Consider the following 16,600-nt stretch of genomic DNA (forward strand, 5'->3'; position numbering starts at 1 on the left):
TATCTAATCTATGTATCTATCTATCTATCAAATCTATCTATCTCGTGGCCGGACTGTTATGTGACAGCCACTTGTGTTTCGGCCAAATGTCCATCGGCCAAATGTCCATCGGCCAAGTGTCCGTCGGCCAAGTGTCCGTCGGCTAAAAGTCCGGCCACGTTTTTAACAGACACAACAAAACTGCCACAGCTGTGCTGTGGATTACCTTCCCTATAAACAATTTTGGAAGCCTTTTTAGCCCTTTAGAGATGTCCTGTAGTATTCATGGGACTGCTGAGGGAATCTGGATGATTCATTTTGTAATTTTAACTGCGCAAAAAAGCGCTAAAATAGGCCCCTCCCACTCATATTACAACAGTGGAAAGCCTGAGGAAACTGTTTCTAAGCAAAATTTAAGCCAGCCATGTGGAAAAAACTAGGCCCCAATAAGTTTTATCACCAAACATATATAAAAAACGATTAAACATGCCAGCAAACGTTTTAAATTACACTTTTATAAGAGTATGTATCTCTATTAATAAGCCTGATACCAGTCGCTATCACTGCGTTTAAGGCTTTACTTACATTACTCCGGTATCAGCAGTATTTTCTAGCAAATTCCATCCCTAGAAAAATATTAACTGCGCATACCTTATTGCAGGAAAACCTGCACGCCATTCCCTCTCTGAAGTTACCTCACTCCTCAGAATATGTGAGAACAGCAATGGATCTTAGTTACTTCTGCTAAGATCATAGAAAACGCAGGCAGATTCTTCTTCTAAATACTGCCTGAGAGAAACAGTACACTCTGGTACCATTTAAAAATAACAAACTTTTGATTGAAGAAATAAACTAAGTATAAAACACCACACTCCTCTTACGACCTCCATCTATGTTGAGAGTTGCAAGAGAATGACTGGGTATGGCAGTTAGGGGAGGAGCTATATAGCAGCTCTGCTGTGGGTGAACTCTTGCAACTTCCTGTTGGGAAGGAGAATATCCCATAAGTAATGGATGATGCGTGGACTGGATACACTTAACAAGAGAAATCAACCTTCGCTGAGTCAAAGGCGTCAAAGTGCTAGAATTAAGTAAAGGTATGCAAGAAAGACCATGCAGCAACCTTGCATATCTGTTCTACAGAAGCCTCATTTTTAAAAGCCTAAGAAGTTGAAACCGAACGAGTAGAGTGAGTGGTGATTTATGTAGGTGGCTGCTGACCAGCCTCCAAGTAAGCCATGCAAATTAAACTCCTCAAGCAAAGGGACAAGGAAACAGAACTACTTTTCTGAACCTTCCTCCAACCAGAATACAAAATAAATAAACTGGAAGACTGACGAAATTCCTTAGTAGCTTGCAAATAGAATTTCAAAGTCCGAAACACATCTAGATAATGCAAGGGTTGTTCCTTTGAAGATTTAGGGGCTAATTTATCAAATGTCTGTCCGACATGATCCGATCAGCGGATCATATCTGACAGACATCTCTGAATGCAGACAGCATTACGTTCTCTGCATTCAGCATTGCACAAGCAGTTCTTGTGAACTGCTGGTGCAATGCCGCCCCCGCAGATTTGCATCAATTGGCTGCTAGCAGGGGGTGTTAATCAAACCCGATCGGGTTGATTTCCGGCGATGTCTATCCGCTTTCTCAGAGCAGGCGGACTGCTGCTTCATAACTTGTGTTTCTGGCGAGAAAAGGAACAAGTATCTAGCTGTTAATATTATCCAACGTAACAACCTTCAGCAAAAACACAGACGGCTAGATTTAGAGTTTTGTCGGTAAAGACCCGCGTAGCTAACGCTGGCTTTTTTCTGGCCGCACCTTTAAAATAACTCTGGTATTGAGAGTCCACAGAATGGCTGCGTTAGGCTCCAAAAAAGGAGCGTAGAGCATATTTAACGCAACTTCAACTCTCGATACCAGAGTTGCTTACGGACGCAGCCAGCCTCAAAAACGTGCTCGTGCATGATTCCCCCATAGGAAACAATGGGGCTGTTTGAGCTGAAAAAAAACCTAACACCTGCAAAAAAGCTGCGTTCAGCTCCTAACGCAGCCCCATTGTTTGCTATGGGGAAACACTTCCTACGTCTGCACCTAACACCCTAACATGTACCCCGAGTCTAAACACCCCTAACCTTACACTTATTAACCCCTATTCTGCCGCCCCCGCTATCGCTGATCCCTGCATATTATTTTTAACCCCGAATCTGCCGCTCCGTAAACCGCCGCTACTTACATTATCCCTATGTACCCCTAATCTGCTGCCCCTAACACCGCCAACCCCTATATTATATTTATTAACCCCTAATCTGCCCCCCACAACGTCGCCTCCACCTGCCTACACTTATTAACCCCTAATCTTCCGACCGGACCGCACCGCTATTATAATAAAGTTATTAACCCCTAATCCGCCTCACTAACCCTATAATAAATAGTATTAACCCCTAATCTGCCCTCCCTAACATCGCCGACACCTAACTTCAAACATTAACCCCTAATCTGCCGACTGGAGCTCACCGCTATTCTAATAAATGTATTAACCCCTAAAGCTAAGTCTAACCCTAACACCCCCCTAACTTAAATATAATTTAAATCTAACGAAATTAATTAACTCTTATTAAATAAATTATTCCTATTAAAAGCTAAATACTTACCTGTAAAATAAATCCTAATATAGCTACAATATAAATTATAATTATATTATAGCTATTTTAGGATTAATATTTATTTTACAGGTAACTTTGTATTTATTTTAACCAGGTACAATAGCTATTAAATAGTTAAGAACTATTTAATAGCTAAAATAGTTAAAATAATTACAAAATTACCTGTAAAATAAATCCTAACCTAAGTTACAATTAAACCTAACACTACACTATCAATAAATTAATTAAATAAAATACCTACAATTACCTACAATTAAACCTAACACTACACTATCAATACATTAATTAAATACAATATCTACAAATAAATACAATGAAATAAAGCAACTAAAGTACAAAAAATAAAAAAGAACTAAGTTACAAAAAATAAAAAAATATTTACAAACATAAGAAAAATATTACAACAATTTTAAACTAATTACACCTACTTTAAGCCCCCTAATAAAATAACAAAGCCCCCCAAAATAAAAAATGCCCTACCCTATTCTAAATTACTAAAGTTCAAAGCTCTTTTACCTTACCAGCCCTGAACAGGGCCCTTTGCGGGGCATGCCCCAAAGAATTCAGCTCTTTTGCCTGTAAAAAAAAAATACAATACCCCCCCAACATTACAACCCACCACCCACATACCCCTAATCTAACCCAAACCCCCCTTAAATAAACCTAACACTAAGCCCCTGAAGATTTTCCTACCTTGTCTTCACCATGCCAGGTATGACCGTCCGTTCCAGGCTCCGATATCTTCATCTAAGCCCAAGCGGGGGCTAGACATCCATCATCCGACGGCTGAAGAAGTCCAGAAGAGGCTCCAAAGTCTTCATCCTATCCGGGAAGAAGAGTAGATCCGGACCGTCAACCATCTTGATCCAAGCGGCATCTTCTATCTTCATCCGATGAGGACCGGCTCCATCTTGAAGACATCCACCTCGGACCCATCTTCTTCCGACGACGACTTCCCGACGAATGACGGTTCCTTTAAGGGACGTCATCCAAGATGGCGTCCCTCGAATTCCGATTGGCTGATAGGATTCTATCAGCCAATCGGAATTAAGGTAGGAAAATTCTGAATGGCTGATGGAATCAGCCAATCAGAATCAAGTTCAATCCGATTGGCTGATTCAATCAGCCAATCAGATTGAGCTCGCATTCTATTGGCTGTTCCGATCAGCCAATAGAATGCGAGCTCAATCTGATTGGCTGACGCCATCTTGGATGACGTCCCTTAAAGGAACCGTCATTCGTCGGGAAGTCGTCGTCGGAAGAAGATGGGTCCGCGGTGGATGTCTTCAAGATGGAGCCGGTCCTCATCGGATGAAGATAGAAGATGCCGCTTGGAAGAAGATGGTTGCCGGTCCGGATCTACTCTTCTTCCCGGATAGGATGAAGACTTTGGAGCCTCTTCTGGACTTCTTCAGCCGTCGGATGATGAATGTCTAGCCCCCGCTTGGGCTTAGATGAAGATATCGGAGCCTGGAACGGACGGTCATACCTGGCATGGTGAAGACAAGGTAGGAAGATCTTCAGGGGCTTAGTGTTAGGTTTATTTAAGGGGGTTTCGGTTAGATTAGGGGTATGTGGGTGGTGGGTTGTTATGTTGGGGGGGTATTATATGTTTTTTTTTACAGGCAAAAGAGCTGAATTCTTTGGGGCATGCCCCGCAAAGGGCCCTGTTCAGGGCTGGTAAGGTAAAAGAGCTTTGAACTTTAGTAATTTAGAATAGGGTAGGGCATTTTTTATTTTGGGGGTCTTTGTTATTTTATTAGGGGGCTTAGAGTAGGTGTAATTAGTTTAAAATTGTTGTAATATTTTTCTTATGTTTGTAAATATTTTTTTTATTTTTTTGTAACTTAGTTCTTTTTTATTTTTTGTACTTTAGTTAGTTTATTTAATTGTATTTATTTGTAGATATTGTATTTAATTAATGTATTGATATTGTAGTGTTAGGTTTAATTGTAGGTAATTGTAGGTATTTTATTTAATTAATTTATTGATAGTGTAGTGTTAGGTTTAATTGTAACTTAGGTTAGGATTTATTTTACAGGTAATTTTGTAATTATTTTAACTATTTTAGCTATTAAATAGTTCTTAACTATTTAATAGCTATTGTACCTGGTTAAAATAATTACAAAGTTACCTGTAAAATAAATATTAATCCTAAAATAGCTATAATATAATTATAATTTATATTGTAGCTATATTAGGATTTATTTTACAGGTAAGTATTTAGCTTTAAATAGGAATAATTTATTTAATAAGAGTTAATTTATTTCGTTAGATTTAAATTATATTTAATTTAGGGGGGTGTTAGTGTTAGGGTTAGACTTAGCTTTAGGGGTTAATACATTTATTAGAATAGCGGCGAGATTCGGTCGGCAGATTAGGGGTTAATAATTGAAGTTAGGTGTCGTCGATGTTAGGGAGGGCAGATTATGGGTTAATACTATTTATTATAGGGTTATTGAGGCGGGAGTGAGGCGGATTAGGGGTTAATAACTTTATTATAATAGCGGTGAGATCCGCTCGGCAGATTAGGGGTTAATAAGTGTAGGTAGCTGGCGGCGACGTTGTGGGGGGCAGATTAGGGGTTAATAAATATAATATAGGGGTCGGCGGTGTTAGGGGCAGCAGATTAGGGGTACATAGCTATAATGTAGCTGGCGGCGGCGTGCGTACGGCAGATTAGGGGTTAATAAGTGTAGGTAGCTGGCGGCGACGTTGTGGGGGGCAGATTAGGGGTTAATAAATATAATATAGGGGTCGGCGGTGTTAGGGGCAGCAGATTAGGGGTACATAAGGATAACGTAGGTGGCGGTCGGCAGATTAGGGGTTAAAAAAATGTAATCGAGTGGCGGCGATGTGGGGGGACCTCGGTTTAGGGGTACATAGGTAGTTTATGGGTGTTAGTGTACTTTAGAGCACAGTAGTTAAGAGCTTTATGAACCGGCGTTAGCCCAGAAAGCTCTTAACTACTGACTTTTTTCTGCGGCTGGAGTTTTGTCGTTAGAATTCTAACGCTCACTTCAGCCACGACTCTAAATACCGGAGTTAGAAAGATCCCATTGAAAAGATAGGATACGCAATTGACGTAAGGGGATCTGCGGTATGGAAAAGTCGCGGCTGAAAAGTGAGCGTTAGACCCTTTTTTGACTGACTCCAAATACCGGCGATAGCCTAAAACCAGTGTTAGGAGCCTCTAACGCTGGTTTTCACGGCTACCGCCAAACTCCAAATCTAGGCCAGAGAAAGTACAACTGTTTTATCCTGATGAAAAGACAAATACTTAGGATCAGACAAAAGAGCAGATAGCTCAGAAACTCTTCTAGCTGAAGCAATAGCCAAAAGGAATAAAACCTTGCAGGACAGAATCTTAATATCCAAAAAATGCATTTGCTCGAATGGAGGAGCTTGCAAAACCTTGAAGACTAGGTTGAGATTCCAAGGCAGAGAAGACGGCTTAATAACCAACCTAATCCTAACAAGTGCCTTAATAAAGGATTGGATATCAGGCAAACAAGCTAACTTCTGATGTAAGAGAACTGAAAGGGCAGAGATCTGACCCTTAATAGAACTGCCTGAAAGGCCCTTGTATAGACCCTCCAGGAACTGTAAGATCCTAGGAATTCTCACTGAATGCCATGGAAAACCATCCTTAGAACACCAAGAAAGGAACAGCTTCCATACCTTGTAATAGATTTGTAGGCTTAATTACAGTATAAATAACAGACTCAGAAAAAGCCCTCTGAGATAAGATCAAGCGTTCAATGTCCACGCAGTTAAGCTGAGAGACTGATGATTTTTGTAAAAGAATGGACATTGCGTCAACAGATCCTGACAAAGAGGAAGTTGTCAAGGCGGTGACTAGGGGGTTGATTTATCACGCTCCGAATGGAGCTTGATGCCCCTGTTTCCGTGCGAGCCTTCAGGCTCACCGGAAACAGCAGTTATGAAGCAGCTGTCTTTAGACCACTGGTCTGCCAGCTTTGAGGCTGCGGACATCAATCCGCCTGATCTTATACGATCGGGCTGATTGACACCCCCTGCTAGCAGCCGATTGGCCACTAATCTGCAGGGGGCAGCATTGCACAAGCAGTTCACAAGAACTGCTTGTGCAATGATAAATGCAGACAGAGTATGCTGTCGGCATTCATCGATGTCTGTCGGACATGATCCGCTGAGCGGATCATGTCGGACAGACCGATGATAAATCGTCCTCTAGGACTGCATACCAAGTTTTTTGAGGCCACGCTGGAGCTACTAATATTGCCAAGAAACTCTCTTGTTTGAGACTAGCAATTACTCAGGGAAGGAGTGCAATCAGAGAAAATAGGTAAACTAGCTGATAATGCCACGGGGCTGTCAGAGCATCTGTGGACTCCGCTTTTGGATCTGTCGCTCTGGAACCGTAACGAGGAAGCTAATGATTGAGTCGAGACACCATTAGATATATTTCTGGTTGTCCCCTACAAAGTATCAACTGGTAGAAAATTTCCTGATTAAGAGACTATTCCCCTGGGTGGAGGGTTTGATGAGTTGACTCAAATAGTCCGCTTCCCAGTTGTCCACTCCAGGGATATGGATGGCTGAAATTAACAAACATTTGACTCCACCCAAGACAGTATGCTAGAAAACTCATGCATTGCAAGGGAACAGTGAGTTCCCCCTGATGAATTATATAAGCCACCGCCGTAATATTGTCCGATTGAAAATGAAGTAATTGGACCAAGCAAAGAAATGGCAACGATTGGAGAGCATTGAAGATTGCGCTGGGTTCGAGAACATTTATAGGAAGAAGTGCTTCTTGTGAAAACCAGACTCCCAGAACTCTCAAACAGGCTGGGGTCCATAGTAATAATATCCCATGATGGATGTTGGAGCCCCATCCCCCGAGATATCGGATCTGGGGACATCCAACAAGAGAGGAAATGACGGGTACTCTGATCCAGGTGGCTCACTTAAGAAAGGTCAGAGTGATCTTTGTTCCACTGACTTAACATACATAGTTGTAAAGGGCCGAAGTGAAACCTTGCAAATTAATATGCATCCAAAGCTGTTACCATAAGGCCCACAATCTCCATACATTGAACTACAGATAGAAACTGTAAAGACTGCAACAAGCCAACTGAAGTTTCAGACTTCATTGTTATGTCAGAAGAAGTTTAATTTTCATTGAATCTATGATTACACCCAAGAAGACTACTCTGGTGCTTGGAATAAGAGAACTCTTTGTTACGTTTATCTTCCAGCCGTGACTGCGAAGAAAACACAGTAGTCGTTTCATATGATCCATTGCTAAATGTAAAGATAGAGTCTGAACCAAAATATCATGGAGGTAAGGGGCCACAGCTACCCTCTGAGAACAAATCACAGACAGTAAGGCTTCCAGGACCTTTGTAAATATTCTGGAAGCAGTAGCCAAACTGAAAGGTACAGCAGTGAACTGAAATGTCTGTCCATATATCCATATATGCAAATGGGAGAAACCAATGATGGTCCCCATGAATCGGAATGTGAAGGTATACATTCTTCTGATCTTTGGTAGACATAAACTGTCTTTAGATAACTAAAGGGAGTATCGATCTAATTGTTTCCATTTTGAACGAGGGAACCTTTAGAAATGTTTAGAAATGTTTTTAACGTTTTCAGGCCCAGGATTGGATGAAAAGTTACCTCCTTTTTTTGGAACAATAAACAGATTTGAATAGAATCCTGTACCTTGCTCCTCCAGAGGTACTGGAACCTTGACTCCCATCTCTTCCAAGTCCCTTACACAGCTACCCTTTTTTCTGGACGCTTGGAAATGTGAGCTAGAACAAACTTCCCCCAAAGGGAACGAGACTTGAAACCTATCCTGTAACCCTGCAATACAATTTCCATGACCCAAGGGTCCTGAACAGATTGACCATGCCTCCTGACACAGGCTTAGTCTGCCCCCTACCGGAAACAAGTCTGGATCGAGGGCTGCACCTTCATGCGGATTTAGGCTCTGAGGATTTCTTGGGTTGTTTGGACTTGGACCAGACAGGATTTGGTCTCCAAGTAGGCTTAGAGGATTCCGACTTCTGGGAAGAAAAGGTTCCTTGATTCTTTGTTAGGAATTGTTAGCATTACCGACGCCATCTTGTTTTCAGTTGCCATTTTGTCTTAGGCATACATCTTGTCTAAAGAAACATTTTATTATAGCAGTTATTATGTAGTGAGAAATATGCTGATGTTAGTAAGAATTGTATACGTTTTATTGGCCTTGTGAATGTTCCTGGCAATGCGCCTGGAAGTCCGTTATCTAGGTAAGATGGCCAAATGGCCTTGCTTTGGGCTGAGCTATGCGCACATATGTATTTTTGTTACTGTTATAAGAAGTACTCCTTCATACTCCTCTTTCTCTCAATTATTTCAATAAGCTTCTTTTGTTCATGAAATATGGTATGATATGATGTAGTTATGAATACGTCACTTGTTAACCCTATATGCTGTAACTATCGCCTATAAGATGTGTTGTTCATCTTTCAATAAACAGAATAGTTTTTAGACTCATTGCTGCGTGGTCTGATTTATGTTCTCTGGGATATCCTGATTATCAAATACATTCATTTCCAGCTGATACGGTGTGTTCCAGGCCAAGCCCTGACTGACACTCTCCCCCTCTGAAAACAACACCTAACAATTCTAATGTCAGCTCGTGGGATTCGCACTGGGTAAGTAGATGAGTGTATTTTACTCTATTTTTCCCTCTGTGAATCTGAACCTAATTTTTTTTTATAATAGGTGTTATATATATATATATATATATATATATATATATATATATATATATAGGGTTAAGGGGTTCCTGCAGTAAAGGAGCAGGGTTTTTTTTTGCGGAGGTTCTAGTCCTGCCGGCATTTGTATTAACCCCTCTAGACAGGTTAAAGTCCTGTGCTAGTTTAGAAAGGTGTGCAGTCCTGTCTGGTGAAGCGCGCAAGAGATAAAAAGTTAGCATGCATTTGACGGGAGGTTTAAGTCCCCCGGGCAAGTTGGGATCGCTGTGTTATGTGGAGTGTGAGTCTCATCTGTGTTGAAGTTTTCCCTATACATTCCTATAGTAGAGTTTTTGTTACCTATCACTGGATTTGAACTGGTATTTGGTGCTTTTTGCTTGCTTTTATTGCTATATAATTGTGCTGTGCTTAGAAGATATTAAGTGACTGCATTTTATCATTGCTGCTGTTATTTTGCTGCAATTATTGTGTTGTAAAAAAATGGGGTCTGCTCATAGCAAAATATTGATAATAATGCATAGAGAAGAGGAGAATGTTATTGCATTTTTCTTATGTCTACAAAGAGATTAACAGTTTCATTTCAAAGCAGGGAGTTGTGCATGCTGAAGTCTTCTCCTGCATTCAGAAAAATTATGAGTAGAGAAAGAGGGGGGGGGGCAGTGCTGTGTAATGAGTGTTGGTCTGTCGGTTCTCACTGTGTCTTGTATGACGTGTAAAAGATTTACTCTAAACCAAAAGAGGATGTATTATCCTGTTTAAAATTTGTTTGTCTCAATCTGTTGGGAAAATGGCCATTCCTTGCAAATTTGGACACTTTCAGATACATTTTAAATTTGGTGGAAAGTAAATCTTATTGTATTCCTAAATGTCTTTGCTATGTTATGAAATATATGTTTTCCTGAGAGAGAGAGAGAACATTAATGTGTTTTCTGTGTCACTAAAAGTTTGATGTATGTTGAAATTGCTTTAGAATAAATGTTGGGAGTGAATTTATGGTATGCAAGTTGATATGAGCTTGTGTGTGTATCGCTGTATGACCTTGGTGCATTTTTCTTTCGGAATGGTAATTATTCAGGCTAGTTTCTTAGCTAAGAAATCAGAAGTTGTAATGAGGTATTTTGAAGTTTTATTGTTGTAACTTTATTTTAAAGTCATATGTATGTTCTTAATTATGTGTGTTATTAATAGCAGTTTTTAGTTTTAAGTGATATTTGTTGTATGCAAATAAAGACTGTCCACCTGTTGCGGCATATAAATATATTGTTTTTGCAAGTGAACTAATTAAAGGATTTGTGAATGTGCGGATGATTGTGTGACTTTCGGTCACGTTCTGGTAAATGAAAAAAGATTAACAGGTTGATTCAAGTATGTTGTGGGAGTAAGATTCATGCAAGGAGTTAAAACAGGAGAATAGAAAAGACTATACGCCGTATGTTATCTAAAAGTATTTGGGTCTGTTTCTGTTTTCCTAATCATAGCTAGGGTATACATATGTAATATACATGTTATAAATGGTCAGTCCTTATGGGGAACAGTACACTGTAAAATTGTTTTTATATTAATGTATTTTCAGTGACTTGTTATAAAGCTGAATAGTATAAAATGTAGGAGAAATTGCATTTGCGAGTTTATTTGTATATATGAAGTAGCTGGTTTTGTGCTTTCAAAACACAGTTTATTGCAATGGGTTGAATTTCGGATAATAAGCATATCTCATTGTGTTCCTTATCTTATATTTGTCTGTAAAACCGGAGCTCAGGGCTTAGACAGAGCAATGGAAAATTGTAATTTTATTACTTAAAGGACCAGTTCACTCATGTGAAAGGAGTTCATGAGCAGCAATAACACTGTATTAACAAGTAAAGGAGATAAAACATAAATGTAGTAGTTTGCAAAATATATTTTTGGAGACCTTTCCTTGTATATTATATAAAATCTGCCATTTAGATAGCAGACATTTAAGCAGTGTAACTCAAAAAAAGTAAAAAAAAGAGAAAATATTTAAAGGGGTGCAGGCAAACTGATATAAAGTCTGAGAGTTTAAAGAAATATTTACAGAGAAAGAAAATGATGTTTATTGTAAGCCAAACACTAGTATATTTAACTATGTCAGCAGTTTCAATTAAAAATATTTTTAATTTGCATAAAATGTCCTTTTAACTAGCCTGCACCCCACTGTGAGTGTTTTTTTTATATACTGGCTGTGTTTGCTTAGGCTATCCAATGGACGTCAGTATATATTTTTTATTATAAGTGAGGACGGTGGATCATTGGGAACAATTTAAAGGGGAAATTTTTGGACAAACTGTCCTTTTAATCTATTAGTGTAAATTGTTATTATTATTCTTTTAGAAAGCTCATTTTGTTGTATACCATTGTTATATTTAGTTAGAGAGCTGCAAAATGGTGAATATCAAATTATAAAAAAGTTAAATCAAATAATTGTGTATTTATTAAAATTTTGGTTATGTAAAAGTATAGACTGGATTCTAAAGCTTTTCACAAATTATTTGTGCCAAACATGATTTATTTAACAGTGGATTTGCACTGTGCATGCAAACAGGGGCTATATAGAACAGTGGCTGTACTATTATTATCTGATCGTTCCCAAAATATCGTACTTGGTGTTTGTGTGTTCCTTTGTAAATTTATGGTTAGGGATTTTATTTGTAAATATGCAACTGGAGTTTATTGATCTTCTGAAGTGATTGCATTATTAGTGTGATCTCATAGTATTGTGCATGGTATAATTTGCAGAACCAGGGTATAGACGGTTGTTATAGGATTTTAATTATTTGTAGTGTTTTGCGAGTGCTGTGTTTCAGTGAATGTAAGTATATGTGTTGAATTTCAGGTTAATTGTGGTTGTTAAAAGTTTGTGCCGGCTGTTAATGTTTTGTGTGATGAACAGTTGGTTTTAAGTGTTTTCTCAGAGAATGTTATGTTTTTATTTTTAGTGAATGCGTGTGGTAGGGTGCTGTATGAATGGAATATTGAATACTGAGGTGTATTTGATTTTGCCTGATTTTAAGAATAGTATACTACATGCATGAGTGGAGTGCATGAATTGTCTTTTAGTTTGCTGTTATATTGTGTTTGCGTGACACATGGGGTGTTTCACGCAAACAAAGGGGGGAAGTATTGCTGAGTATTGCTGAGTATCTTTATGTGATCATGAAGATTGTTTTAAGTAAAAAAAATGAACCTAAAATGTTTTTTTTTTGTTATTAACATTTGTATTTGCAAAATGAGATCATGAAGCTGTATCCAGAGAGTAAAAACACTAACTAAATTATTTTTGAGTTTTTCATATTTAGGTAAAATCTGTACAGATAAAATTCCATAAGTGCACTCTCCAAAAGATTGAAGATTGAATGCAAGTAAACCTTTCAAACAAAAGAAATGCCTGGTGCCTAGGTGAAGAAAAAAAAATGAAGAAAAAAGACCTTGGCCCCTAGTTATGAAAGTCTGGCGGGACCTGTTCCAACAGTGTGGATCAGGTCTGCCAGACCTCGCTGAATACGGCGAGCAATACGCTCTCCGTATTCAGCATTGCTGTTTCTGGAGAGTCTGCAGGCTCGCCAGAAACACGGGGCATCAAGCTCCATATGGAGCTTGATAAATATGCCCCCTTTTGTCAAGTTTGTTTTAACCACCATACTGCAGTAAAAGTTGCTGAACTATCTTTGCATCCATAATTTGCTTTGCATGCTGGTCCCAGCCCCAGAACTGGACTCTGGGTAATCTATGACTGTTTCCTAGGATGTGTGTCTTCAGAACATAAAGACTATCCTTCTCTGGACTGTGCCTTGCTTGTTGGAATTGAGGACCTGTTACGTTGTTACAGAGTCATCCACAGTTAAATTAGGGGAGTATTGTTTTAACTTGTTTACTTATATTGCTTGTTTTGTATTCTCTTGTAATTGTGTTATTTTTGTTGATCATATTAGTTATAAGAAGTCATATAGCTTTGTCTGCAGAAAAGTATGCCTTATTTGTATTTGTACAACATTGTAGTTTATGTACTTAACAAAGTAACCCTTTAGATAAGTGTAACTCTAAACCTTGCAGTATTGTAACCTATTCAATGGCCCACTGAGTATAAAAAATATGTTTGCACCTTTATAGTTTAAAGAAAATGCTGCAATATATCAGAATATTCTAGACCCTTCACCATTGTAGAACACAGAAGGCTCACCCATGTTTTAGGAAGTAGCATAATTATAGTTATATTGATGGTATATTTTCTACCTACCATGGCTCTTATTGGAGCTGTGTTATGAAAGCAAATGTGTTTTTTCCTTTTTATTAATTGGCATGGTATCTGCAATTTGAATTTTGTAATTCCAGATGTTTGTCAATGAAAGGAATTATCTTACCAAAAAGATGTGTTATGATTGTATTCTTTCCTCATACAAGAGTGTGAGAGAATTTAGGTTGCATAAAATAATTAGTAAACTAGTAGTGTTTATATCAGACGAGACTGCTGACTATTAAGATCATAGTTGGAGAATTATAAACATTACAGATAGTAGCTTTGCAGAATAAAGCAACACTAGGCTATTTGTTTTATTAGTTCAAAGAGAAAGTGTGAAGAAATTAATTTTAAAGAAAATATTTTTATTGACTGTTTTACTTTCCATGTTTGTTGCAGGGCAGGCCTTAGCATAAGTTACTTAGCATAGCCATTCAGCCTCTTGATGAAGTCTAGCAGTTTTCACTTGCTTAGTATTCATGACGTATCATTTAAATTGTATAGAGAAGCTGTGAATCATTCTCTGTAAAGGTTTCAATGTATTTAGTTTGTATTATATATCCACAATGTTTTTCTGGTTTTAAATGACATAGGATAAGTTAAGCTATTAAAGGAATGGTGATGCTTACAAAAAAGGTGAAAGAAGTTTTATTTGGACATAATTGTGACTGTATCGGGGTGTGTGCTCATCTTGTGCTGTTTTGTTTCCTTCTTAGACTCCTTCTGACTTGAGTGTCTGCTTGCTATGAGGATCCGCTGGCTTTCCTTGTCTACCCCATGAACAAACCATCGGACTTCCAGCATCTACCTGCAGAAGAACACTGGATAAGCACCCCTACTGCAAATGGACTATGGTATTAAGGTAGAGTGTCTGAGGAAGGTGGAGCTCTCAGAGGACAAAGAGTGTTCTTAAAGTGATAAGAGGCCACCCAGAGACACTTGTGCTGTTCCCATGTCATGCCTAACTGTGGAGAATGTACAGAGCAAGAGACTGTCAAAAATATTGGGGGGGGGGTGCTAGCAATGCAGGTGGAGAAATAAAGATGCAGCGTTGTTTCAGGGTAGATAGGGGGCTGGTTGGGTCTTTGTGCATATAGACCAGTAGTTTGAGGATGCTGGGAGGTGGACGGAGAGTATTGGAGAGGCTGCACCTTTGTGCATTGACAAATTGTGCCCTATTGGCCTATAAAATTATAGCACTACATGTGAATACATTTCTCTACAGTATTATCACATAGATTCATGTTACCGAAGTATTAGGCTTATATTGTTGTTAAAGGATTTACTAATTTTCGGTGCTTTTCTATTTTATGTTATTCTGTTAGAATAAAAGGGTGGTATGTTAGGAATTGTTAGCATTACCGACGCCATCTTGTTTTTAGTTGCCATTTTGTCTTAGGCATCCATCTTGTCTAAAGAAACATTTTATTATAGCAGTTATTATGTAGTGAGAAATATGCTGATGTTAGTAAGAATTGTATAAGTTGTATTGGCCTTGTGAATGTTCCTGGCAATGCTCCTGGAAGTCTGTTATCTAGGTAAGATGGCCAAATGGCCTTGCTTTGGGCTGAGCTATGCGCACAGATTTATTTTTGTTACTGTTATAAGAAGTACTCCTTCATACTCCTCTTTCTCTCAATTATTTCAATAAGCTTCTTTTGTTCATGAAATATGGTATGATATGATGTAGTTATGAATACGTCACTTGTTAATCCTATATGCTGTAACTATCGCCTATATGATGTGTTGATCATCTTTCAATAAACAGAATAGTTTTTAGACTCATTCCTGCGTGGTCTGATTTCTGTTCTCTGGGATATCCTGATTATCAAATACATTAATTTCCAGCTGATACGGTGTGTTCCAAGCCAAGCTCTGACTGACACTCTCCCCCTCTGAAAACAACACCTAACATTCTTGTTCTGGCATGAGGGACGAAAACGCCCTCCCAATTTCCCCGTATGTCTACTGTTTGTTCTGTGGTAGAAAGGACCTTTACCACCAGTTACCATGGAGATGATAGAATCCAAATCCGACCTAAAAAGGATCTTACTTTTGAAGGCCTAGGACAAAAGTCTAGACTTAGAGACCATGTCTGCAGATCAGAAGTTCAACCAGAGAGCTCTTCTGGCTAATACAGCTAGAGTTGTATTTTTCGCATTGATGCAGAAAATCTGAACACAAGCATCACAGATGAAGGAATTTGCCGATTTTAAGAATCATATACGCTCCTGAAGCACCTCTAAGGAAGATTCAACAGAGACTAATTCAGATAGAGAATCCCAACCAAAAAGAGGCCACTCCAGCCACTGCTGCAACACGGTAGGTTGGAAAAGCAAGCAACCCTGTAAGAATGCTCTTCTCAGATAACCTTCCAGTTTCCTGTCCATAGGTACTGTCCTCCAAAGGAATAGTGGTTCTTTTTGCCAGGGTAGAGATTGCTCTATCCACCTTGGGAATCGCCCCATAACTCCAGTTTGGATTCAGTGACAGGTAAAAACTTTTTGAAATTAGGAGAAGGAAAAAAATGGCACTCCAGGTTTATCCCACTTCTTTGAAATAATCTTAACACCAAAGAAGGGACAGGGAAAGTCTCAGGGACTTTCAACTTGGGTCTGAAGATAATGTCTAGTTTCTAAACTGGTTTGACTTCAGCTGGTTTCTCCTGAACCTCCACAATCTTTAAAACCTGCTTAAGAAAAGATCTTAAGTGTTCCATTTTAAAATGAAAGTTTACATCCTCCGTTTCATTATCTAATTCAGGAGCTGAGTCCTCTGATAAAGACTCTCCCTTAGATGACAAAAAGGACCTATGTAAATCCGACTCTGGGGCTTGTTTAAAGACTGTTGGGCTAACTACAGTGCTGTCCCTTGAAGAGGAGTTAGAAGAAATATGAAACAACTTACGTTTACTTGCAGGTGGGATAGCTGCAATAGCTTCA

The sequence above is a fragment of the Bombina bombina genome, chromosome 6 (assembly GCF_027579735.1).
Source record: "Bombina bombina isolate aBomBom1 chromosome 6, aBomBom1.pri, whole genome shotgun sequence".
NCBI lineage: Eukaryota > Metazoa > Chordata > Amphibia > Anura > Bombinatoridae > Bombina > Bombina bombina.